General features: G+C 44.9%; 1 protein-coding gene across 2 annotated transcripts in view; it reads left to right on the top strand.

Moving 5' to 3' along the window:
• The first annotated feature begins 21,411 nt into the window (after nt 1-21,411).
• Nucleotides 21,412-25,605, top strand: part of PNPLA8 (patatin like phospholipase domain containing 8) — a 281,202-nt gene continuing 277,008 nt past the window's right edge. The window contains exon 1 of one of the 2 annotated variants that reach the window (XM_069228884.1): nt 21,412-21,562. The gene's annotated coding sequence lies outside the window, so the exon portion shown is untranslated. The remainder of the gene's footprint in view (nt 21,563-25,605) is intronic. The other variant, XM_069228885.1, reaches the window with a different exon arrangement.

Below are 25,605 nucleotides of genomic sequence, written 5' to 3'. Positions count from 1 at the left end.
TATCCAAGATGCAGGGGAGTAGCGGCCACATAAGCAGGACAATTGGAGGCACTCCTGCTCGTAGATGGGGAATTTGAGCATGTGTGTCTTTTTTTCTGGTTTTGAGTGTACAGGATGCCTTTTGGCAGTATTCAGCAGTGCACCTTGGGGCATGTACACACTGTTTGCTGAGAGTGTCTGTGATTTCAGAGTCTATTTTGAGCATTAGTTGGAGACTTTTTTCTTGCTGCGTGAGGTACTATTTACCTGCTGGGACCTGCTATTGCTGCAACTGTCATGGGGACACATTCTTCAATGAGGCATCATAACTCTCTTTCTCGAGCCTAGGTCGCGTTGTTTCTCTTGAAATTAAGACCTTTTCTCTCTCACACATGAGGCATAATAAACAGGAGGCAGTGGAGGTTGAAGAAGAGAAAATTCGCTGCTTAGTCCTGAAGAATTAAAGGCTTTGAAAGATGATTCCAGGAAAGATGTCTCTAAGTGGGAAATCTATTGGTGATCCCCTTTTGTTATCAGACGTGTCTTCCGGCAGCAAGGCTTCCCTGCCAGCTCCAAGGAAGTGTTACAGGATGTTATTTCTCATGTTCACCAGAATATGGGATTTCCTCCTGTGGAAAGGTCTTCCTCTTCTCAGGATAATTTGCTGCTGCAATTTCGCAAACCTCTTAATGTGGGTCTTCCTATTCACCAATATATTTTGGATGTCCTCAGAAGTCAGTGGAAAGATCTTGAAAATATTTCACTGATCAATATTCATGATGAAACTTTATTTTTTGGAGGACATGGAGAATGTTTAACTGGATTCTGTCCAGGTAGAATCTGTTGTAGCCGGTTTGGTGGGTTGTTTCTCCATGGCAAGAAAGAATATTCTTAAAGACCCTGCAGAATTTAAGATGGACTCTTCCTTAAAATACTTTTTCTCAGATTCTCAGGTTGCGCTCAGAGCTGGAGTTTATAGGGCGTATAAAACTCAGTCTTTGAGTACAGACTTTAGGTTGCTATTTCAAACCACTCAAGAGAAGGACTGTCGTACTCTTCTTCTGGAGTGTTAGAAACAGCAGCTTGAGGTTCCATCGGACATATCTTTTGATCTGATTAGACCCTTGCCCCTTTGCGAGTGGGACACCTATTTCAGCTAGGCAGAACCTGTATTTAGAAGACTTGTATAATGACGTGGCAAGGAGGCAACCGCCCTTAAAATGCTTTTAGCGGGCCAGAAATTGTTGGGAGCAAGATTGGAGGAGAAACTCCATTGTCTCTTCAAGGAGATATAACCCTACTCGTCTTTTAAGAAAGTAGATGTCTAATCCTCCAGGTCTTCTAGATTTAAGTCTTCTTATAAGTCTTCAAGGAGACAAAAGCCTGATCATTCCTCCAGAACCCAGGGCAAATCTTCCTCATCATTAGGTTATTTACAGAATACAGAAATCAGATGCAGGATTTAAAACGCAGAATTCCTAACAAAGCTGTGGTGCAGGCACCCTTATAGGTATGCGAACGGATTAGGGTGTTTTTCCGCAAATAAAGTTTGATAATCTCAGACAAAAGGGTCCTCTATATCAAGAGCGGTTATTAGATAGAATGCTGGATTTTGCCTATGCCATCAGCGACAATCCACAGCTCTGTTCCCCAGAATACCATCAAACATTTAGCCTTGATGGAGGTAATAGCCTTTCTCATAAAGACGAGAGCAATTTGTACTGTACCACAGAAGAAAAGAGGAAGAGGGGTCTACTCCATTGTCTTCCTGCTCAGGAAATCCTCTAAGGGTTATTGTCTGGTGATAGACTTGAAGAATTTGAATTTCTACATTCCAGATGTCAAATTCAAGATAGAGACCCTTGAGAGGTTTCCCTCATTAATTCCATTCCACAGTTCCATGGTCACTCTTGATTTAAGGGATGCCTATACGCATATACCTGTTGTGAAAAAAGACTGGAGATTTCCAAGATTTGCAGAAGGGAGTCATCATTGGCAGTTTCTGGTCCTCCCCTTTCGCATAAAATCACTCCCCAGGGTATTTTTCTAAATGATGGCTCCAGTTGTTGCTCATCTTCATTTACAGGGGATCCCAGGTTACCCATACCTCAATAAGTGGCTTCTTCATGCTCCTTTTATTCAGGAGACTCCAGAAATTGTGGACCACTCAAAGGACTGTTGAACAGGCTGGGTCGTCTCCTCAGTCTTTCCAAATGTCAGCTGACACCCTACTGGGAGATCCGGTTCATAAGAGCCATCTTCAGAACAGATTTGGAAAGATTTTTTTTTTACCAAGTCAGGGTCACTCCTATGATTAGGTCGCTTCTTACAGAGGCTCCGACTCGGCTCTGTCTGGGGGCCTAGGAGCATATGGTGGCATGTGTGTTCATGGTTCCTTGGGGATGTCTACATCTATGCCCATTCCTTTGGCATCTACACAGGTTTAACTTCCCAAAGACTCACTGCTTGGATCACTCTCTTCAATCAGGTCAAGCAGGAGCTGGAGTGCTGGATGAATACTTGCAAATGTATCAAGGGTATGGGGATGCAAATGAGCAAACCCTTATCTTAATTATAGATACCAGCAAGATTGGTTGGGGAGCCACATGTCTCTTTTAGTAATTTCAGCAGAAATGGTCATGGTTGGAGCAGAGGAGGTGGTCGAACTGGAAGGAACTCATGGGGATCTACAGATCTCTCAGACACTTCTCAGATCTAATCAAGTGAAGGATTGTGCAGGTCTAATCGGACAACATGGCCTCCATCGCCTACATAAACCATCAAGGAAGCATCAGATTCAAGGCCTTGAATCAAGTGGCTGGGTGGAATCCAATCATTTGAGTTTAACAGCATCTAATGTCAAAGTAGTAGACAACACTTGGGCAGATCATCTGAGTAGGTTGTTTCCTTCTACGATGGAACTGCCATTGTTTCACAGGATTTCTTGCCACATTTGTAGGAATTTGGCCATCTCTTTCTGGATCTGTTTGCTTCAAGGAACAACTAAAAGTTTCTGAAGTTTTGATCAAAGTTCCAGGAGAACGGAGCTTGGGGCATGGTCGCCGTCTTGTTGAACTGGCCCAAGAAACTAATCTATGCGTTTCCTCCAGTTTCTCTAATCACAAAAACTTTGGGGGAAATTCAGCAAGAGAGAGTGGAGGTGATACAGATAGTCCTGTACTCACCAAGACTATCATGGTCCCTTCTTCTACAGCAACTGGTGACTTGTCCTCCCTGGCTTCTCCTGTGAACTTCATCTCACTTTGAGACTCATTGCCCTTAACATCTACGTCTCTTTTTCTCGACTTGGAGGTTCAGATGGTGAACCTTTTAAGTAAGGGTCTCCCAGAGACCATTCAGATTTTCCGATGGCCTTCAAATCTTAAAGTCTACTCTAGGCAGTGTGATATTTTTCACAGGTGGTGTTCTCAGCATGATTTATTCGCTTCTTCCTATCCTCTTTCTGCAATCGTGCAGTTTTTGTTGGAAGGCCATTGACTTAATATTTCCCTGTCTACTCTGAAGTCTCTAGCAAAACCTTTAGATATTTTTTTGAATTATAAAGTGAAATGGAGGTTCTGATTAGCAAAGTCTTTAAGAATTTTTCTATTTCGAGACCTATGGTGAAGTTATCTCCTTCATCGGAATTCTCCTGCTTTTTCAGATCTTTAAAAACCTCTTCTTTCCAACCTTTAGAGGTCGGCTTGAAATGTATCTCCTATAAAGTTCTCTTTCTAGTAGCTATCACGTCTGCACAAAGGATTGGTGAACTTTCTGCTTTACAATGTCATCCTCCTTTTCTTAGATTTTTGAGGATGGGGTTATTCTCTTTTTGGATCCTTTTTTTTCTACCTAAGGTTAACTTTCTTTTTGCATTTCTCAAGAGGTGATTCTCTCTTCTTTCGCTCCTTCTCCTTCTTCGGAGGAAAAGAGTCTTCGCTCTCTGGATGTTAAATGTGCTCTCTCCATTTATCTAAACAGGTCTCAAGTGTTCAGGAAAACAGATCAAGTTTTTGTGAATTTTGGACAAGCAGGTCAGGGAAGGAATGCAAATAGAGCCACGTCAAGTTGGTGGTTGAAAGAGACTATTATTCAGACCCAGCAGGGGCCTTCTGGAGGTGATTTGATTCAGGGACAGTCTACCGCAGGTGTGGCTCCCTCCTTCAGGGAGTTTCTCATCCAGAAATTAGTAAAACAGCTACTAAGTCTTCAGACTTTTGTGCAACATTACAGACTGAAACATATTCTGATCTGTACCAAGAATGTTAGTGTGGGGTATTAAGTTCAGTTTTGGAATGAATTACTTTGTTAAACCAGAATTTTTTATAGGTTCAGTGTGCATTAAATCATTGGGGTGATACTTTGATGTGCAGTGTGGCTTTATCAAGGGCTAATAATTTGGTATATCTCCTTAGGTAATGATTGGGATGAGGATGATCCCAATAATGCTCTTATTATATATTCGTAATCTTCATTACTCTTAGTCCTACTCTTCTTCATAAAAATCATTACGAGCCATTCCTTCCTCCCTCTGAGCCTTTGATTTTACTTGGCTATTACAAGACGGTTCTGTGTAAGTTCATACCTTATATGGTACCTGGGAGGGTGGGTAGAGCTTGTTAGAATTATTCTGTGTCGAAAGGGAGGACTTGTGATGTAATGACTGCAACAAGGACGAGGAGGACTAAGAGTAATGAAGATTACTGCTGAGTAATTGGAACATTTTACTTAGAGGCCTGTATTATTCCTTCCACGCCTGTATTTATTTTCCTAGTCTTGTGATCATACATGCCAACAGATTCGATACATGCAGGAGATTCATGATTTTTGAAGCAAAACAATTCTTTATTTTGGCTGTCTCCCCTGCCTGAAATTGCCTCTGCTCCAATAGATATCAAAGGGAGAAATGCCCCGGTTAGTTACCAGTAATCTTCATTACCCTTAGTCCATCTTGTCTACATCACAGTCATTAAAACATGAGGTGATGTCACCTAGCAACAGGGAAAAAAGAACAGGCGGATCCTAGAAAGCCAGTCCCACCCACCCAGCCTGGGTGCCATAAAGGGGGCTGGTATTCCCCCTAGCTCCTCCTGTATGTATCTAATCCCTTGTCAAATGGCTGATAGGAGGGAGGGTGAGCGGGCGTAATGACTATTACGAGGACGAGATGGACTAAGGGTAATGAAGTTTACCAGTAACTAAGCAGGGCATTACCCCTACAAACCTCATCCTTGTCCCAGTCATTACAACATGAGGTATACCAAAGCTGTAAGTCCTTTGACAAAGTAACGGAAGGGAACAAGGTATTAATGCAACACCATTTCTTTAATAGATGCAAATACCAGAAACCACACAACACAGAAAAAAGAAATCGTAGTTCAGAGTTCAAAACCCTTTTACCCAAGCTCAACTGCAAACCAGAAACACTATTCAGCCGATAATGCTTAACATAAGTATGTTATGAGGACCTGGTGGCCACCCTACAGATCTCTTGTATAGAGACACCTAAGACCTCCAGGAGGTGGCCATACCCCTCGTTGACCTTCCCTGGACCTGAAGATCCCCTGTCGAGTCTTGCAGGGCCAGTGAGAATGTTGACATAATCCATCTGCTCAAAGTCAAAGAGTTCGCTTACTCCCTCTCCTCGACTGTCCAAAGGTTACAAACAAGGAGTCAGTTTTCCTGAACTGCTGAGACCTAGAGAAACAAATCAAAATAGCACTTTTAGCGTCAAGCGTATGCAACAAATGTTCTATGGGGAGGATGGAGAGGGAAAGAAAGAAGAAAGAATAATCTCCTGGGACCTATGAAAAATTTAGTTAACTTTGGGACCAAAGCATGATCAAGTTTCAAAATAACATCATCATCCAGAAAAAGAAGGACAGTATTTTAAAGCACACAACTCCCCAATTTTCCTGGCCGATGTGATCGTCACCAGAAAAAGCACCTTCTAGGAGAGCAACTTGAAGTCTACTGTATCCAGAAGTTCAAAGGGATGGAACTGTAAAGCCAGTATGGCAGCAGGAAGATCCCAAGCAGGAGAAAGTAGAGTTTTCGTGGCCTCACCACAGAAAAACTCTGGAAAAGTCTAGAAATCAGAGACTGCACCACTGAAGAAGGTTCAGAAAAGGACTTAAAAGTGCAAAACAGTAGCCAAACTACAGGTGGGTGCAGAAAAATTACAAGCGGAGTACGATGTGTCAAAAGACTTCCAATGCTTTGAATAGAACTTCAAAGTCGAATGCCTTTTAGAGTGTTGAATTACCTCCACCAAGGCATGAGAAAGGCCTTTTGCTAGAAGATCGGACTTCTCAACATCCAAACTGAAAGAGTAAGTTGGACCAGAAGGCCACGGCCAAAGGCCTGAGGGGAGATGGGGACTTCGGCAGTACTCAAAAAGGAAGAAGAGCCAGGGCCTGGAGAAGCAGAAACCAGGATCTCCGTGGCCAGTCAGGGACCATCAGCATCAAGTCCCCTCTCTCCTGCTGGAACTTGGAGCGAACCCTCTGGGTTAACAGAAAAGGAGGGAATGCACAGAGAAGATGTTCCACCCACTTCATCACCAAAGCGTCCACTCCCCAAGCACCTTGTTCCAGAAACCTAGAGCAAACCTTGTGCAGTTGAGCATTGTCCTTGGTTGCAAAGAGGTACAGATAAGACTTGTTGAATCACTTGCATATCTCCTGAAAAACTGGTCTGGACAGGGTCAGCTCTTGTGACATTGGGAATTTCCTGCTGAGGAAATCAGCCTTCACATTGTCGGAGCCCCTGATATGGACTGCTGAGAGATGCAAAAAGTTGGTATCTGCCCAAGCGCCCAAATGTGTCACAAGCATATTAAGGGAGGCTGTGCAAGTGCTTCCTTGATGATTTATGTAGGAGAGTGGCACTATGTTGTCTGTCTTTATTAGCACATACTTCCGAAACAGAAGAAGATGGTAAAATTTCAGTGCTCTGAAGATCGCCATTAATTCTCTCCAATTTGAAGACCTGTGCCATTCCAGGAGGGACCACTTGAACTGGCAGGACCTGTTCAGAAGAATAGCACCCTAGCCCAACTTACTGGCATCCAATGTCAGGACTGCAGGAGGATCCAGCTGCATCTGTGCCCCTTTGGAAAGATTCCCTATGTCCAATCACCAAAGAAGACTGTGCCAGACAGCCTGAGACAGAGCAACTAAGTTGTCCAAGGAATGAGGTGCCTCTGACCAATGGCTGTTCAGATGCCACAGAAGAGGGAAGAGGTGAAGCTGTGTCCATTTAACCGTATGCACTGTGATTGCCAGGGATCTCTGAACCTCCAACCAAAGCCTCGCTGCATTCTGCATCTTCCATCCAGAAGATGGAGATGCGCCACCACTGAAGCCGTCATTTTGGTGAAGACCCTCAAAGCTGTTTTCAAGCCAAAAGGGAGAACTATGACCTGCCAATGGCGGTTCCCCACTGCAAACTTCAGGAACTGGTAATGTTGGGCGGCAATGAGAACGTGTAGGTAGGCATCCATAAGGTCCAAGGTTATCAGCAAGTGGTTAAGCGGAATCAGAGGGATAATTCTTTGAAGGGTTTCTATCTTGAACTTTATATCCTGAATGAAATAGTTGAGGTTCTTCAGATCGATAATCAGGCGGGAATCCCCTGACAGCTTTGGAATTAGGAAGACAATAGAATAGATGCCTTGACCATGTCAGGAGGCAACGTCCTCTGACAGCATGCTACGTGAGGGAACCGAGGATTTTCCTTGGTGTGTGTCACAGGGAACAAATAATGTAGCTAACAAGTTTACCTTGACGTTACAGACTCCAGGTTCAATGAGGAATGATGGAGCCGAAAGCCTTTCCAAGCCTTATTGGAATGATGTGTTGCTGAGCAACTTGGGTGAGTCATCTGACTGTGCTTGGATGGAAACCGGTACAAGCCCTTTAAGGAGGAGAGGCATATGTCAAGAGAACCATAGAAGCCAAATGCCGAAGAGAGGGAGGAGAGCCACAGACATGCTGGTAATTGTGGGACTTAATCTTTCTAATGGAGACTGGCAGTGACTAGAAGGAAGAAGCCACTTTTGTGCGTCCCAATAGAGAGCATCAGACACTCCTATCCGGACTGAATCGTGGAGACCGGATGGAAGGAGACGAATCCAAGCGAGGAGACAGCAGAGTGGGAGAGACCCCTGTACTGCGAGGACCTCGTTCTGGCCTAACAGCCTGCCACGTTCCTGGAGGGTCGTGGCTCAGCCAGCTGCGTATGCGTCTGCTGAGACTGTGGGGAACTCAGGGGAGGGGGAAATTAGCAGTGCGAGAGGGTAGAGAGCACGAACGGGAATACCTAACAAGCATTTGCAATGCAATGGGTCTCACATTTGCTCAAGTTAGAGCTACTAGCATTGTAAACTCCTAACCGGACTTTTCTTGCCACTTAACTTGAAATTCAAAAGTAAAACAGTTTCACATAAGCGAGTCAATTCACAGCGCCACTGCCGCCATGAGCATCAGCGATAATGACCAGTGATAGTGATGGGTGGGAGGTGGGCGTTGTTAAAAGCCCAGATACATACCATACTAACACGTCGGTAAAGCAGCGCATGCGCGCTGCTATGCTCAACCTAAAAAGCAATGAGTGAAGCACTGAGGAAAGTGCTCACTCATAAGAATTTGTTTTTTTCCCCTTTTATTTATTTTATTTTAGTTAGCATATGATTGACTGTTACTTGGATGGTTTCTCCCTTTTTCTTTATCTTTAGGCCACGGGGACTAACTTCAACTGGGCTTTCTAGATTTCTCTTTCCTTGGTTTCAGTGAAAGAAGGGATTCGGTTGAGCCCAGAGAGAAAAAACGTTCCGGAAGAAGGAAACCCTTCAATTCCCAGACTAACTAACATACAGTTGGCACTTCTCTGTTGGTTATGGTAGCATGGATATAAGAAACATTAAGAACACTTTAAGATAAAGAAAGAGTACCCACATAAAAATAATAGAGAAAGAAATGCAAGGAACACTTATGTGACACATTGGCTTCTTTTCCAGAGGGGCATTACGAAGAACAACAGTCCACCCGGAGGGAAAACCTAAAGAAAGAAGGAAAAGGACCCAAATTGTAATACACTACAAGATAAAGGCTCAGACAAAATAAAAATAAACAGAGGTTCTACAACCAATAATAGCTCCAACTGTGTTTTACGCCTGCGTCACTCCTACAGACTTCACTCTTCTTTTGGGACAGGAACGATGGCACCCTTCTCCTGAAGTAATGAAATCTCCTCCAACAATGCCTTCCTTTTGACTGGGTTTCGAGGCAACAGAGTAGGGATGGTCCCCATAGCCACCAGAGGACACTGGAAGTCCATCAAATAACCTCTAGATAACACCTGGTGAACCCACTGACCCGAGGTGCCACTGAGAAGCAAACCGTTGAATTGTGGAACTGATCTATAACACAGATGCCTCCACCGCAGCATAGTCAGGAGCACTGCTCCTTAGGGTTCGGGTCCAGTTTACTCTTCTTAATGGATCTGAAGGAAGACCTGGGTTGAAACCTGGCTGACTGATCCGAATTCTGTTGACAATGTGAGGGTTGCCGAAATGAGAATTTGAACCTTGAAGAAGAAGACACCCCTTTTGAAGAATGACACAGGAAAGAAGATGAGTGCTTCCTTTCCTTGAAGATTTAATGCAGGCTATCTACCAGGTTAACTCCAAAGAGACAAGAACTCTCAAATGGCATCTTGAGGATCCAGCACGATGCCCTGACAGCGTTCAGACCTTTAAATAGAGGTTCCACCTTGCAGCTATTAAGGCACCCCATGCTAATGCTGCCAATCTCACAACATCAAAGGAAATGTCATAAAGGAATTTGACTTGCTGTTCCAGGCCTCCGAACAATGGTAGGCAATCACCACCCTGCTGAATAGCAGAAAACAAGGCTTTGAAGTCAGTGATCAAGGACTGCGCAGTATATGCCCCACAAATTCCAGCCCTCAAAGCCACATGAGATCCAGAGAAAACCTTCTGTTAGGCAAAATCCACCTTCTTATCAGCAGGATCTCTCAAAATATTTTGCTCTGCCATGGAAGGGCAACCCACCAGGCTGGCCACCACAGAATCCATGTGAACATTATATAGGAACCCAGAATCCATATCCTCCAGAGGATACAACTTGGCCATAAATCTATGCAACATAATCTTGTCTGGGTCCTTCCATTTCTGACTGACAACGTCTTTCACATACTGATGGAAAGGAAGGCCACTGGAATTGCCTCAGAACTGACTCATCAGAGGGACCAGGCTTGTCAAGTGGCAGGATAACGAAATTCTCCCTAACAAGGGTTAACAAGCCCCCAAGCATGTCCTTCGCAATATATTTCCCCTTGAAGTCAAAGGGGACAGGAGCTTCATCAGAAGAATCAGACATATCAGACAAGGATAGCTCTGCACCTTGACTGGGCTGAGGAGGAAGAGGAGACATTCTCTTAACGGCAACTAGACTCTCTAGCACAATCCTTTTAATGTCCCCCTCACTCAGCCTCTCCTGCGTCCTCATATGCTTGGGAATTGGGGAACTGTCTGAAGAAGAAGCAAATGCAGGAGAGGGGGAGGCATGTTTCCGCTTGGCAAGGTGCTTGCCCATGACCACAGCCAACTATAACCCGAGAATGCAGCAAACACAATACTTACTGCCGTCCTTCAACCAGGCTCCTAAATATAGGAAGATGCGCGTACCAAAATGAAAGTACGTGCATGCGCACTATTGGGAATCCCCCATATCGCATACGTGTCCCCGGGGACTCCCTGAACCAAGCATACATGCCCAGAGGTCAACCCATATGCGCAAACTCACACACAACGTTCTGTCGTGTGTGAGTTTGCGCATACGGGTTGACCTCTAGGCATATATGCTTGGTTCAGGGAATCCCCAGGGACGTGTATGCGGTATGGAGAGAGAGCACTAAAAGAAATGCCTGCGTTCAATACCCTGCCATGCGGGGGAGACGCTATTGGGCCAAGAGCCATCGGGAATACATCAGAACCCGAGTGGCAGATGCTCCCACAATGGAGGCTCGCCGCCCTTTGAGGCCAGCAGGAAAGGTAAGCGGGACTCACAATATGCGCAGCCCCAGCCAAGCAGGGACCTCCTTGTCCATGTTGCAGGAAACAAAGAAACAAGAGGATCCAGGAGTATCAGCCCCCTTTATGGTGCCTAGGTTAGGTGGGTGAAGCTGGCTTTATGAGATCCTCCTGTTCTTAGTTCCCTGTTGCGAGGTGACATCACCTCATGTTTTAATGACTGGGACGAGGGCAATGAACGTAGGGGTAATACCAGGGCTTTAAGTAGGTGAGGTCCTGCCAGTGCTCAGCACTGGCAGTTCTGAAAAGCAGGTGCTGAGATGAGTCCCTATCTGGCTCTCCACTTTTGCCCTCACCATCAGGGTGCATAAAAATGTTAACTGGGCAGCAGTATCACCCTTCACTGCCTTTGGTATCACTTGCAAAGAGACTCCTTATATAGTTTATTCACAGTCTCATTGTTTCAGAACTGAAGCATTTTTAATATTATAGACAACAAAGCCAATGCTGTTACCACTTATCTTATGCAACTAATAACCACTGTCAAATCCAATAGTCCTTGTTTATTGTAGTTGTAATGTTACTTGTTGTACTATATATCTGCATACAATAGCAGAAGCAGCATCAAAATTCCAGCCTGGCGGAACACTATGCTAACTAGGGTGACCACCCATCTGTAATTTTCATGGACTGCCCGTAATTTCGCCCTGCTGTCCGTTATCCGTGATGAAAGGCTTAACGGACAGCATTTGTCCGTAATTTTAGCCTTCCACCCAAAGAACAAGCTGTAATGAGGACAGATCAGTTTTCCCAGCTGGACTGAAAGGCAGGGAATCTCCTGTGCTCTGAGGGAGGGTGGGGCAGACAGGTAAGAAAAGGCCTTCTTGCCAGGGTGTCTCCTTTCCTAAAGAAATGCAAATGTGCCCAACTGGTAAATCTGCAAATGCAAAGGGGCTTGGAAACCTGCATTGACTTTAATCAAAGGAGTTACTTGAAGCCTTCTGATGACAAAGACATTTTCTTTCAGAGAGGTACTGTAAGGGTGTTCCAAGCTGAGCTATGGAGTGTGTGGTTTTATTGGACTGGTATAAAAAAAGTTAGTACTAAGTATAAACTGTATATTATTCAAATCTGTATTTTAAAAGGACTTTTTTTTATTTAACCGAAATGTATTTGTAGCAGCCTATATTATGATGTGTGTTTTACATGTTTAAAATAAGGACACACACATTCACAGTTATGTTAGGGACCTCGGAACCTCATAATAATAACAAATATTGGTAAAGCCAATAGGTCTTGTCTTCACAAGGGTTATTGGCTTTGCCAATGTGTTTTAGCCATGTTATCCACCAGAGTGGCTGCTGTTCAGCATGGCTAAATGTTAGTGGCATAGTGGTGTAGAGTGGAGTACAGTGGCATAGGAGCAGTGGCGTAGAGAACAGAGGTGCAGAGTAGAGTGGAGTGGGGTACAGTGCAGTTGTTTAGGGTGCATTGGCGTAGAGTGCAGTGGTTTAAAGTGCAGTGGCATGGAATGGCGTGGGGCAGAGTGGAGTGGCATAGAGTGCAGTGGAGTAGAGTGGCATACAACAGAGTGGCAGAGAAGGCAGTGGTGCAGTGGCATAGAGCGCAAAGTAGACTTGAGTGGCAAAGAGTGCAGTCGCATAAAGTGGTGCAGAGTGGAGTAGTGTAGCGTGGTGCAGAGGAGAGTATAGGGCTGTAGAGTGCAGTTGCGTAGAGTGGAGTGATGCAGAGTGCAGTGGCATAGACTGCAGTAGTACAGAGTAGAGTGGTGTAGAGTACAGTGGCAGAGAGTGCAATGTTACAGAGTAGAGTGTCAGTGCAGTGGTGTAGAGTGGCACAAAGAGCAGTGGCGTGGAGTACAGTGGTGAAGAGTAGAGGGCAGTGGTGTAAAGTGTAGTTTATAGTGCATTGGCTTAGAATGCAGAGGCACAGAGTGGTATGGGGCAGAGTAGAGTGGCATAGAGTGCAGTGGAGTAGAGTGGCATACAATAGAGTGCAGTAGTGCATAGTGGTGCAGTGGCATAGAGTGCAGAGTAGACTTGCGTGGCATAGAGTGGTGCAGAGTGGAGTAGTGTAGAGTGGTGCAGTGCAGAGTAGAGTATAGTGCTGTAGAGTGAAGTGGCATAGAGTACAGTGGCAGAGAGTGCAGAGGCTTAGAATCAGTGGTACAGAGTAGAGTGGTGTAGAGTACAGTGGCGGAGAGTGCAATGTTGCAGAGTAGTGTCAGTGCAGTGGTGTAGAGTGGCATAGAGTGGTAAAGAGAGCAGTGACATTGAGTACAGGGGTGCAGAGTAAAGGGCAGTGGCTTACAGTGCAGTTGTTTAGAGTGCTTTGAGATAGAGTGCAGTGGCATACAATGGCATAGGGCAGAATAGAGTGACATTGAGTGCAGTAGAGTAGAGCAGCATACAATAGAGTGGCAGAGAGTGCAGTAGTGTAGAGTGGTGCAGTGGCATAGAGTGCAGAGTAGACATGAGTGGCATAGAGTGCAGTTGTGTAGAGTGGTGCAGAGTAGAGCACAGTATAGTGCTGTAAAGTGCAGTGACATAGAGTGGAGTTATGCACAGTAGAGTGGTATGGAGTGCAGTGGAATAGAGTGTATTGGTGCAGAATGGAGTAGTACAGAGTAGAGTGGTGTAGAATATAGTGGCGTCCAGTGCAGTGTTGCAGAGTAGATTGTCAAAGTACAGTGGCATACAGTGCAATTGTTTAGAGTGCATTGGCGTAGAGTGCAGTAGGGCAGAGTGGCGTAGAGTGCAGTGGCGTAGAATAGATTGTTTCACAGTAGAGTGCAGGGGCATAGGGTGGAGAGGTATTAGGTAGAGTGCAGTGGCATAGAATGCAGTGGCATAAAGTAGATTGTTTCACAGTAGAGTAAGTGGTGTAGAGTGAAGAGGTGCAGGGTAGAGTGGAGTTGCATAGAGTGGCATAGAGCATGATGGCATAGAGTAAAGTGGTGTAGAGTGCCGTGGCGTAGAGTAGATTAAAGTGACGTACAGTGAATTGATGTAGAGTGCAGGGGCATAGAGTTGAGTATTACAGAGTAAAGTGCACTAGCTTAGAGTGTATTAGGATAGAGTGCAGTGGCGTACAGTAGTGTGGCAGAGTGGGATAGAGTGGAGTGTGTGGACTAGATAGGTGTTGCCTAGACTGGAGTGGTATAGCGTGCACAGGCACATAGCACAGTGGTGTAAAAAGGCATAAAGTGCATTGGCATAGAGTAGAGTGGTACAGAGTAGAGTAGAGAGGCGCAGTGTGAAGTAGCAATAAGTGCAGTGGCATAGAGTGGAGTGGAGAAGAGTGCAGTGTCCCACAGTGCAGTGGCATGGAGTGCTGTAAAGTGCAGTGGTGTGGAGTGGTGCAGAGCAGAGTGGAGTGGAGTATGCATGGTGTGGTAACACACTGCCATTACAGACACGTTTATGGAAAGACTTAGCAAAGGTAGTGCAGGAGCACAGGGTTTCTTTGTGTCAGTGAGTTTACAGGTTCTAGCAAGGTAAGAGAAAGCTGTGCATGATAACCCCGGATAGTGATCCTTAGAATGGTCAGTGGGAAACAATGAGTAGTGCAGTAAGCCCTCCTTAAAAGTCTTTACGGATAAACCCCTTCTCATGTAGGGGGGCGAACAGAAAGCCAGCGAGTCACCCATTGGACCTGTGCAGATGAATATTAGCGTTTTAAGTCCAGAATGCCTAATCCACCTGCAGTCACGGATAGCTTTAGAGTGGAAAGAGCTACCTGACAGCGCCCCAGCGACCAAATCAAATGTGTAGCATGTCTGAGGAAGGAAAGAAGGGCGAGCAGGGGAAGGTTTGCAAAATAATACTATCATCGAGGTAGAACACCATCTCCACTAGTGCCACATGGCTAACTACAGAAAGCAGAAGAGAAGACCAAAAAGCAAACTGGGCTCAGAGGGACCGTGACGCTCTGCCGAGACTTCCATCCTGCAAATCAGTGGAAGAATAGTAGATATTAATCACTAAGAATTGAAAGGTAACTGGTTCCCAGTTCAATCTGAGGTCTATTTGTACATAAAGAACAAAACAGTGCCATATGTTAAAGAAACACTAATTACATTTTAAAATGTTTACATTTTGTCTGTTCAATTTACATCCCAAATATTTTGAAGATTCTATGTGTACTTGCGACTTAGGGATAATCCAGATCACTAGTTTGGCTTTTGCTCAATTTCAAAACCATATTAAGACATGGACAAAGCGGGCAATTGCCTTGCACAATCTTGTAAGGGGTCTGGCCTCTGCTCGCCCTTCACAAGCATGAACAACGGATCACTGCACCAGATGAGTTTGCCAAGGTGAGTGGGTGCTGCTTGTTCAACCACTTGACACTGCCTTTTCTGTTCCTCTCCTGTCTGCAGACAACTCCCCAGATACCCAATACCTTCCGATAGTCTTGGTGGACCCACCTTGTCTGATTTTAGGAATCAGACAAGATGGATTCTTCTCTTCCTTATTTATCCGGTTCTTGGCAACAACCTCCCATTTGATCTCAATTTCATCCTCCTCTTTGATTGGTAGTCCAGGCTCCTAGTTCTGATATAAATGTAGAGTCCCAGACATACACTCTAGTGCTGTGAGACTACAGACAAGTTGTGGGTACCTCAAATCTTGACATTAGGTGTGAGACTGTACCCCACACTATCTGCCCTGCCTCATTAAAGGTTGAAGGTCCATGGGCTGTTGGAGTGAGCTAGATGTTTTTGTTCAATTTGTTTAAATTATCATAATGTTAATTACCTTACTGTTTCCCAAACTGTTTGCCAGAGGTTTTAAAATGTTCAGAAACATAATCAAAATGTTGTTGTTTCTTTCTCTTTAAGAAACATTGGGTAGATTTGGGTAGGGTTGATGGCCTTGATAGAGTGCTGAAGGGTATTAATTCACTACTGAGCAAGGACCTCATGTGACACCTGAATGTAGCATACCAGGACGCAATCACAAAAAGACCACAGTGGATAAATAGTGCTATGTTAAAAAAAAGAGTAAATAAATGCACTGATAAGGTAATGGAATATGGTCTCTCTTGGGTGTGTCTGTAAAACTGACGTTTGTTCTTGAGTTTTTGTCCTGAATTTTGACCCTTCGTCCTGAATTTTTGTCCTGAATTTTGACCCTTTGTCTTGAATTTTTTACAGTCCTGTCCATAATTTGCCTCAATGCCAGGTGGTCACCCTAGTGCTAACCACAGATTTTTAGCTAACGTGTTATGAAGCCACGCTCTTAATTCTATGTCAGGACCGGAGGCAAGGATTATGCATAACTTTCTTCACTTTTAAATAAGTAGCAAGTTCAAAGTTCAACATATTCAAAGTTAAACTACAACTTCCATGAGGTAAATGTCTCTATGGTAACCAATGTCCAATCACAGTTCATTCCGAAGGTGTGTATATATATCCTGAGGTGCCATCGTCCGTCCTCTTTCTTCACTGCTCATCGTCAGTTAAATCCCTTGAATAACTGTCTCTGATATTTGGAAAGAGTGATTGTTATCTTTAAGCTTTATTCTTGTCTAGCCTTGTGCCAGCATTGCTGTAAATCGCTTCGATTGATTGTTTATTACGAACGCTACTAGCGCTGTATGCTTTTATGCCCGAGCGCAGACTCCTTATTTGATACACGTTGGGTCCACCAGAGGGCGATCTTTCGCGCGCTGGTGTCCCGAAGTGTTTCCACAGCGATCTGAGACACTGTAAGCGCTCGATCGCTTGAGGATAACGCGACAGGGTTTTTTCTTGAGCTTTAGGCTCATAATAATCCTCCACCCCTGCAGAACACCGCGTTTGCGGTAAGATCGGCTCCCGCTTTAGGAGAGCAGAGCAACGACTATTCGCGCGCTGAGGCAGTTTGGCCTCATATTATGACAGGAGTGCGGGGGGCTTCCCTCTTTACTGTACTAAGGGAGAAATTATCCTGTCCTTCTCCCTCCTGTGATCCCTATGCAGTCCATTCAGGACCATGATTTTTACCCCAGCCTGCCCCAGGGGAGGGCACTTCCCAACGCACGCTACCTCCTGAGGTAGATGTACTTCTTACCCAGACCATATCCAGGACCTTGGCCCCCCCTTAAGGCTAGCATAGCGAAGCTATTTGGCCAGGTTTTTAAGGGGACAGGCATGTTTGGGAAGACGGGTGCCGACCCTAAAGTAACGGCGACGGTTCCCAAGAAATTGCACAATCGTGACGCTGGGCACCTAGAAGGCTTTGGTCGCTTAACCAACGTTTTTCACAAGAGTGCGCGCATGCTTAAGCAACCACACTTCCGGGAGGGTTCTTGGGCCAGAGAGACCGTGAAGAGCTTCACCCCATATTAGACCCTGATGCAGGGTCACCTTAGCGGGTAGAAGGGGACACAGAGGGAGATTCGTCCTCTGCTGAGGATCAAGACTCCGGACGTCCTTGCCGTCCGACACCTGCTACACCTGACCCGCAGGAGGCTGAGGACTCCGAATCAGAGATGTTTGATCCAGAGGATATATACCATCCTAGCTCCTCAGAGTGGCGGCGGAGAAAAGAGTGGCGGATTATGTCCCCAGCAAAAAAAGACAACCTCTGGACAAGGAGGTTAGGACCCGGTTGAAGGCCGAATGTCCTCACCCTACTCTGCCAGACAAAGTGGCGGCAACGCCAGACATTGACCCGAAAATGTGTACCTTCTTTGCGAAGTACACCAAGGACCTCAAGAAGGGCATAGACCGGTCCTGGAGAGCATGCCAAGACAAATTATTAGATGTCTTAGGACCTCTAACACAGATAATGCAACTAGCTGAGCATGCAAGGGACACTAATACTCCCATGCCAACGGATATCGTGGCGGGATGGGCCCAGAGAGCAGTATGTCTCCTGGGCAATGCTAATTGCGCACTCTCCGCGGAGAGGTGCCACTCCTTACTAATAAAAATGTATCCAAAACTGGGAGAACTCTCCAATTCAGAGGCAGGGGGTATTGCCCAAGGGAACTTGTTCGGAGATCCTTTCGTAAAAAAATTGGGCAAATTCGTGGCCACCTTCTCGGCGCTTGATAAAGCACAGTCTTCTATAAAGAAGATCTTTACGGGAAAGGTTTTTGGGGGGGCGGAAGAGGCAGGGGTCACTCCTCCGGCCGCATGTACCAGCAAGGCTCCAACTCCTACCCCAATAGGAATAACGGATGGCGAGACGGCCGTCAAGGTGCCTTCTTCCCTAACCGGGGCAGAGGAAGGAACAGAGCGAGCAGAGGCGCTCGCGGAGGAGCAAACGCTCCAGGAGGTTCAAGTGGTAAGCATTACTCTTTTTTCCCCTCAAATTCTCTGATGGAGACTGCGTTTTTTCATACACAAGTGGGCATACATAACATCAGATGTCTGGGTCCTACAGACAGTGACGGGGTTCCACATAGAGTTCTGGGGAACACCGGTTCAAGAGAGTATGCCGAGACCTTGGATCTTCACAAAATTGGACTACGCACTGATAGACTCGGAAGTCCGAGACCTCCTGCGCAAGGAGGCCATTCGAGGGTCGATCCTTCATCTCAGAGGTTTCATGAGCAACCTCTTCCTTGTAGAGAAAAAGGACAAAGGCTTCCGGACAGTAATCAACCTCAAAGCCTTCAACGAGTGGCTAGTGTACAGACACTTCAAAATGGAAAGCATTCACATGCTCAGGGATCTCCTCCTACAGGGGGATTGGATGATCGGTCTGGACCTCAAGGATGCCTATCTAACAGTCCCGATTTTTCCCCCAAATTGCAGATTTCTACAATTCTTTTGGAAGAATCAGGTGTTTTAATTCACGTCCTGGAGGATCCCAGCGACTGACAACTGGACAGAGATTTGTTTCTCGCACTCATGGAACGCTGGGGTCCCTGTTCAGTGGATCTCTTTGCATCCAGATGGAACGCCCTTCTCCAAAACTATTTCAGCTGGCGTCCAGATCCCGGCGCGACAGCGGTGGATGCGTTCCTGCTGAATTGGGGTCGGGACCAGAGTTACGCGTTCCACCTTTCCTTCTAAGAGTGGCAGCCCAAGTAGCTACGGTGGTCCTGAATACCCCCCTTTGGAGGTCGCAATTGTGGTTCCCATCCCTGTTGGAACTCTCTTGCGACTATCTGATTCAACTCCTGGTTTTCCCGATGGTTCTTTTGAACCAAACGGGTCATCCTCATCCGCTGGTCCTCCAAGGCCATCTAATTCTGGCGGCCTGGAAGATTTCCGGAGTCGCTGGGAAGACAATTGACTTTCACAACATGCTGAAAAATTCATCAGACAAGCCTGGGCTCCGAGCACATGTAAGAGATATAGATCAGCCTGGAACAGCTGGGTTCGTTGGTGTATGGAAAGGCACATCGATCCCATGGGGGCCCAGATTACAGATGTCATAAATTTTCTAGCGGATCTTGCGGATCCGGCCTGTCTTACTGCTCGATTAATTCCTTTCGAGCTGCGATCTCGGAGGGATAGCCCCACGTTAACAACTGCCCGGTGGGGGAACACCCATGGGTGTGCAAGTTACTGAAAGGTATCAGGATAACCTGACCTCCCGAACCCAGGAATTCAGAACTATGGGACGTCAACCAAGTTCTGAATCTTTTAACCTCTTAGCAGGATAACCAGTATCTCTCCCAGAAAGAGTTGTCAGCAAAATTAGCTATTCTGCTATGCCTCATCTCGTGGAAACGAGTATCGGACGTGAGAGCCCTGGATATATCAGTGAGGGTTTACTCTCCAGAGGGAGTAACCTTCACGATATCTAGACGTACAAAATGCAATACCATGTCAGTAACTTATCCAGCTTTTGAGCATACGCTTAAATTGTGTTTGGTAAGGTGTCTGAAGACATATGAAGAAGTGACGGTCGAACACCGTCCTCCTGGGGAAAGGCAAGTATTGATTTCAATAAAGAAACCCTTTAAGGCGGTCTCCTCTTCCTCCATCGCTAGGTGGATCAAATGGGTTTTGATGGAAGCGGGCATTGATGTACAAGTTTTTGGGGCACACTCCACCCGAGGTGCCATAGCTTCTAAAGCTGTTCAGGTAGGTGGAAAACTGGAAGACTTCATGGGTGCTGCTGACTGGTCGTCAGAATCTACGTTAAAAAAAATCTATTTTAAACCTGTTCACGAAGCAGCCTCATTGGTAGTAAGTAAGCTTTAAACATGCATAATCCTCGCCTTCGGTCCTGACATAGAATGAGAAATTTCCTAGCTATTGAGAAGGAAAGTTTCAATTCTATTAAGGACACGGAGGCGAGGATTATCCCGCCCGACACTAGGGAAATGTTGCGCACCCGGGAGCTGATGCACCAACACTGGAGGTGGTATTTACCTTTCCTTCAATGATCAAGGATACAACCTGCTATTGATTTTGATTAATATTAATTAAGGTTATTTTTCATGCATTAATTATGTTTATGAGGAGGAAATGTTTTCCAGATTGTTTAGATATATTAACTGTTTAGACCTTTTAACGGGAACTCGCCTATATGGCTTATTGTACTACATTGCTTCTTATGAACAGAAAATGCAACAACTTGAAGACACCTTAACTTCCCATCGCAGTGAATTCGAGAATGGAGGACAGCACCTCAGGATATATATACACACTGTCAGAATGAACTGTGATTGGACATTGGTTACCATAGAGACATTTGCCTCATGGAAGTTATAGTTTAACTTTGAATATGTTGAACTTTGAACTTGCTACTTAATAAAAAGTGAAGAAAGTTATGCATAATCCTCGCCTCCGTGTCCTTAATAGAATTGAAACTTTCCTTCTGGTAAGCTAGGAAATTTCTCATTACATAGGCCACGCCACTTTGAGAGACCACCCAGTTTTTTCATCTCACTTAAAGCCCTGGATATATTTTTTTAGAATGTCACACTTTCCTCTTCTAAAATGTTGGCATGTACGCGTGATATCCCGTTTTCTTTCGTCTTTCATGTTCTGTACTCATGCCATTGTTGTGCCTCTTTTTCTCACCCATAAAATGCAGCGACAAGAAGTCTGTGAGTATTTACGAGCCTCCGGATAGCGTGTGCAGTCGCAACTGATTGGGAGAAAACAGAAACTGTAACCATTTAAGCGCGTTCAGCGGCCTCAGCACCCAATTTAGAGGGAATCGGGTTTGTTCGAGAGGCTGCTCATACCTTTAGAAGTAACCAATGAAAGACAACAGGCTGTCAAACCCGTTCACTCCAAGGTGGATAGCACCGCCCCTCAGTTACATAGATTACAAGAGAAAAGAATACTATAGAAGCAGGTGCGAAGTCCACAGCAAATCAGCACTACGAAATTCTACAAAGCGCACTAGGATTGGCTGGATAGGCCTCCAGCTCTCCAATCCTAGCTAATCTTACACACTAGCGGTACCGCCATGGGAAGACAAGTCCCAGAATAGGTTCAGCCGTCAGATTGGTAACGGGACCCGGAAGCGAGGTTATTATTGACAAATGGCATTCATTAAATGATCAACAACAGAAGACCAACCTGTGAATTCTGGGATGATCAATGTAAGTAGCCTAAAGATGAGCACCGTTCCTTCTCCTAGGCTTTTTTTTCGCAGGATCGCAGTACTTTAAAGGAGTCAGTACGATCTTTTTATCTGCGAGTCAGACATTTTAATGAGATCTGCTTTAAAATTCTCAACAGTCCCAAGTGCCCCCAGTGAAGCACCCCAAGATCACATGTACTTTACTGAACAGTGGCCCCTTCTAGGAAGGCACAGTGAATGCCACGATAATTATATGTTTGTTACAACTAATAGTTGCAGCTAGTTATATCTTCGTGACAAAAGCTCAGGGTGCTTGATTCGGAGACACAGTTTATCAGAATCATTGTGCACCCATTCCCGAAATGCCAGGTTATGCCAAAGGATGAGGTGTTGCTGCTATAGAGGGAAGTTCACCCCTCTGCGTAGTGTTTTCTTCTTGCGGTCCTTTAAACTCGCTTCGACACTTCCAGTTTCGCCAGTAATGGTTTGAAATACCAATCCGGGCAGGCAGTTACTGCTAGAATGTCACTCAAAAATCCGGAGTGTGGATGGTTTTTAGACCTAATGCATAAGATCACACTCTCCTTGTGATTTAGGGTGAAGAGGGGAGTTGTCCGCTTTCATGTATTTTAACGTCGGATGCATTAACACAATAATCTCACTGAAACTATGGTATGATTACTTCATTGAAAAGGCAATACCTGTAATATATAGAGACCCATTAAACGAAACTAGTATTTATGCATGATACTCTGTGTGTGTGTGTGTGTTTTTTTTTTTTAAATAATTATTTCAAATGCTTTGAGAAACTGTCCAAAACCGTGCCCTGTTTAAGTAGTGGCCAGTTTGGGGAGGACAGGTTGTTCCTTTCAGTAGTTCATCATGTTTATAGTTCTGGGCATTTAATTTACGAGACATTGTTATTTCATGTGTTTGGTTGGTTCATTGTAAGCAAAATGGAACTACAACTCCCAAGGTGCGTGATACTGATAACGCCCTGAACTGGTAACATTATGTCCTTTTGATATGAAGTACTTTTTACATTCTTTCGGTTTGAACTATAAACGGATTTAGCTGTCTTGCCATCCTCATGTTTGCTAAAAAAAATCTCTCTCTCTCTCTCTCTCTCTCTATATATATATATATATATATATATATATATATAACACCTAGCAGCGGTCCCCACTAGGTACTTATAGTTAGGACCATGTTTCCATAGACAAATCTTTTTTTGACTTGCCTATATCTTTGGCACCATTTGACGAATCTTCACAAAAGGTTTCCAAAAAAGTGTGCCAGTGATTCTTGTTGTGCACGGAAAGGTTCGGGTTGATCCATCAAGCAGGGGCTGAGAAAAAAGAAGGGGGGTCAAAAGAGTTGTGTTTTTCATGGTAATTCCAATAGGATCACTGAATACGACTACAGCTCGAACCACTGGACGGAATTACATCAAATTTGGCAGAAAGCTAGATTTCGATACACAGATTATTCGCTTATTTGGTGTAAATCCATTCAGTAGTTTTTGGGATTTTAAAGGGAAAACAAATTTATATATCTCTGGCCGCAACAACTTTGCGAAGATTAAGAGCTCGTGGACAGCAAACGCAGAGCTCTGATTGCTGCCACCACTTCAAACCAGGATGAGTTAACAGCCATCTTGGGACTCAACTTCAGCCGAGACCCACAAAAAAAAAGGTAAAAAAAAAAAAAAAAAAAGGGGGCCAGAGTAGTGTCACCCTGACCCCTTTTCTCTGGTGCTGGGGTCCAAAAGGGACCCCCAGGGCTAAAAAAACATGTTTTAAAAAAAAACATTTTGCAGCGATTTTACAGCAAGCAAGTGTAGGCCTGCGCTTCTTTTTTACAACCCCCAGGTGGGCCAGGTCCTGGGGGCATTCACATATTCTACGCAAGGACTGCACAGCACCCCCCCCCCCCGGGCTAATGACTAACACAATGCAGGAAGGCCATGCACCCCCCCCCCCGCAGCCCCCGGGCTAATGACTAACACAATGTGTGGAGGACCGCTCGTCCGCACCTGCCAGCCCCGGGTACCACAACCTCCCCGGTGCTGAAGACTTGTACAATGTGGGGGGGCTTCCCCTCCCCCACCCCCCAGCCCTGGGGACCACCACCACCTCCCCTCAAGGAACCTACAGTAGCCGGACATAGCTGTTTGCTGTGGCGTGATTGCAGCTTTACAGCTACTGCCAAGCCACAGCAAACTTTACTCACAGTGAGGGAGATCTGTCAAACACATCTCCCTTGCTGCGAGCAGAGGTTTCCTCTGTCTCCCTGGCTGCAAAGATGCACCCTCGCTATGCAGTGCTAATTACCTCATAAATTACAGCACTCATGACATCTTTGATAACAAAAATATCAATGTAATATTTTTGATGAAAAAATCATGCATGGCGGAGGCGCGAGTTACAGTTACCTTATTGCATGAGTTATAGTTACTTGAGATACTTCTAACTATAACAAGTGAATTTCTATGTGTTTGCACATTTAAAATGGGAGCCTAACTATAACATTGCTGTAACCTTTGTTTTTTTTAAGTACATTTCTGTGTTTTTTTAAATTCTATTTCCTAACTATAACGTCCCTGTAACCTTTGTTTTAATCAGTGAATATATATCTACACCAATATCTACAGAAGTAAAGAGAATACAAAACAGACTACTGTGTAATATGGGGCTTTGTAGTCATCAATGGGTTCTGGTGGTGACATTTATAAAGAACAAGGCAGGAGGCTGATTGGTATATCAATGTCAGCTATACCCGATATGGCAATATAGGTCTATATTACAAATTATTTATTATGTATTACATTTATTAACTTGGTTTTAGTGCACTGTAGATGCATTTGAGTGTCATCAGTTTATCAGTGCAATATAGGACAGTGTAACGTTTTGCTGACATGATTCTGTATTAGCAATGTTTGTTTCACAGTCGGGGTAGGATTCTTTAGAGGACGCTTGCATTAAGGATGGGACTGCAGGGGTGAGCTTGTCAGTCGTGCTGATAAATGGTGTGAACAGTGAGAGTAACACAGTCATTGTAAAAGTGTGTTGTATTTTTACAGCACTGAAAAAATAGAAATGATGTGTTAAGCATCCATTTAACTTTTTAAAATTTGTTTAGGGAAGCTACATATCCTGCAAATGAGTTCAGCACAGATAATTATAGGAAATAATCCACAGTTAAGACCACTTTTTGCAAAATATCAGCTTTATAACCACTGGCAAGCATTCAATAAGAAGGCTTACTCACATAAAATATATTCATAAAATTGGTCTGTTCAGGTGCCATTCGCATTTAGCTTCTAGCCACCAGAGCCCTCAGCTTGGGCCAGTAGGTCAGCCCTCTTTAGCTATTGTCTAGTGTCACTGAGTGAAGCATTTGGCTTTTGCTCTTCTGGCACATCTGTCTAGCTAGTAATTAACTTCAGCGTCAGGTATGGTAGGCCAATCTCTGATTTAATTTGTTTTTGTTTAATTTATTTTTGAAATGGGTCATGTTTTTACTTACCTTTTAAGTCTTGCCTACAAACAGCTTTTAGTTGTCTGTTGTTGACCAGTTGCATACAATACCAATAATTAGAGTGTACCTGTGGTCAACCCATTGGGGTAGCATGGTGGTGGTAACTGGGGTGGCATGGTGAGCAAAAGAAAGATGGATTACACCCAGATCTGTGACCGGGGGGAGAGTTTGAAAAGTTTCAGCACTCCATCCACCATCCTTTTGTGTTGCTAAAGTTGCCCTAAGTGGGAAGGGTATGCCCAGACGTGGGTCCCGTGCTCATTGTGCCACTGGATCCAAGCTAGCTTGGCTGATGAAGGGTGATACCCTGAAACCAGTCCCAGGATGCTTGTTTCCAGTTCAGGGAGGACCTGGCCTGGCAGTTCAGGCTGGACTGTTGCCATGGGGAACAGGGTCAAGACTGATTTTCATATGGCTGGGTCCAAACTGAGGTGGCATGGTGAGCAAAAGAATGATGGATTAAACCCATTACTGTGACTGGGGTGAGTGTTTGAAAAGTTTCAGCACTCCGTCCATCGTCCT

The sequence above is a fragment of the Pleurodeles waltl genome, chromosome 4_1 (assembly GCF_031143425.1).
Source record: "Pleurodeles waltl isolate 20211129_DDA chromosome 4_1, aPleWal1.hap1.20221129, whole genome shotgun sequence".
In the NCBI taxonomy this organism is placed as follows: domain Eukaryota; kingdom Metazoa; phylum Chordata; class Amphibia; order Caudata; family Salamandridae; genus Pleurodeles; species Pleurodeles waltl.
The sequence above is the reverse complement of the archived record's forward strand: the minus strand, read 5'-3'. Positions and strand labels throughout refer to the sequence as shown.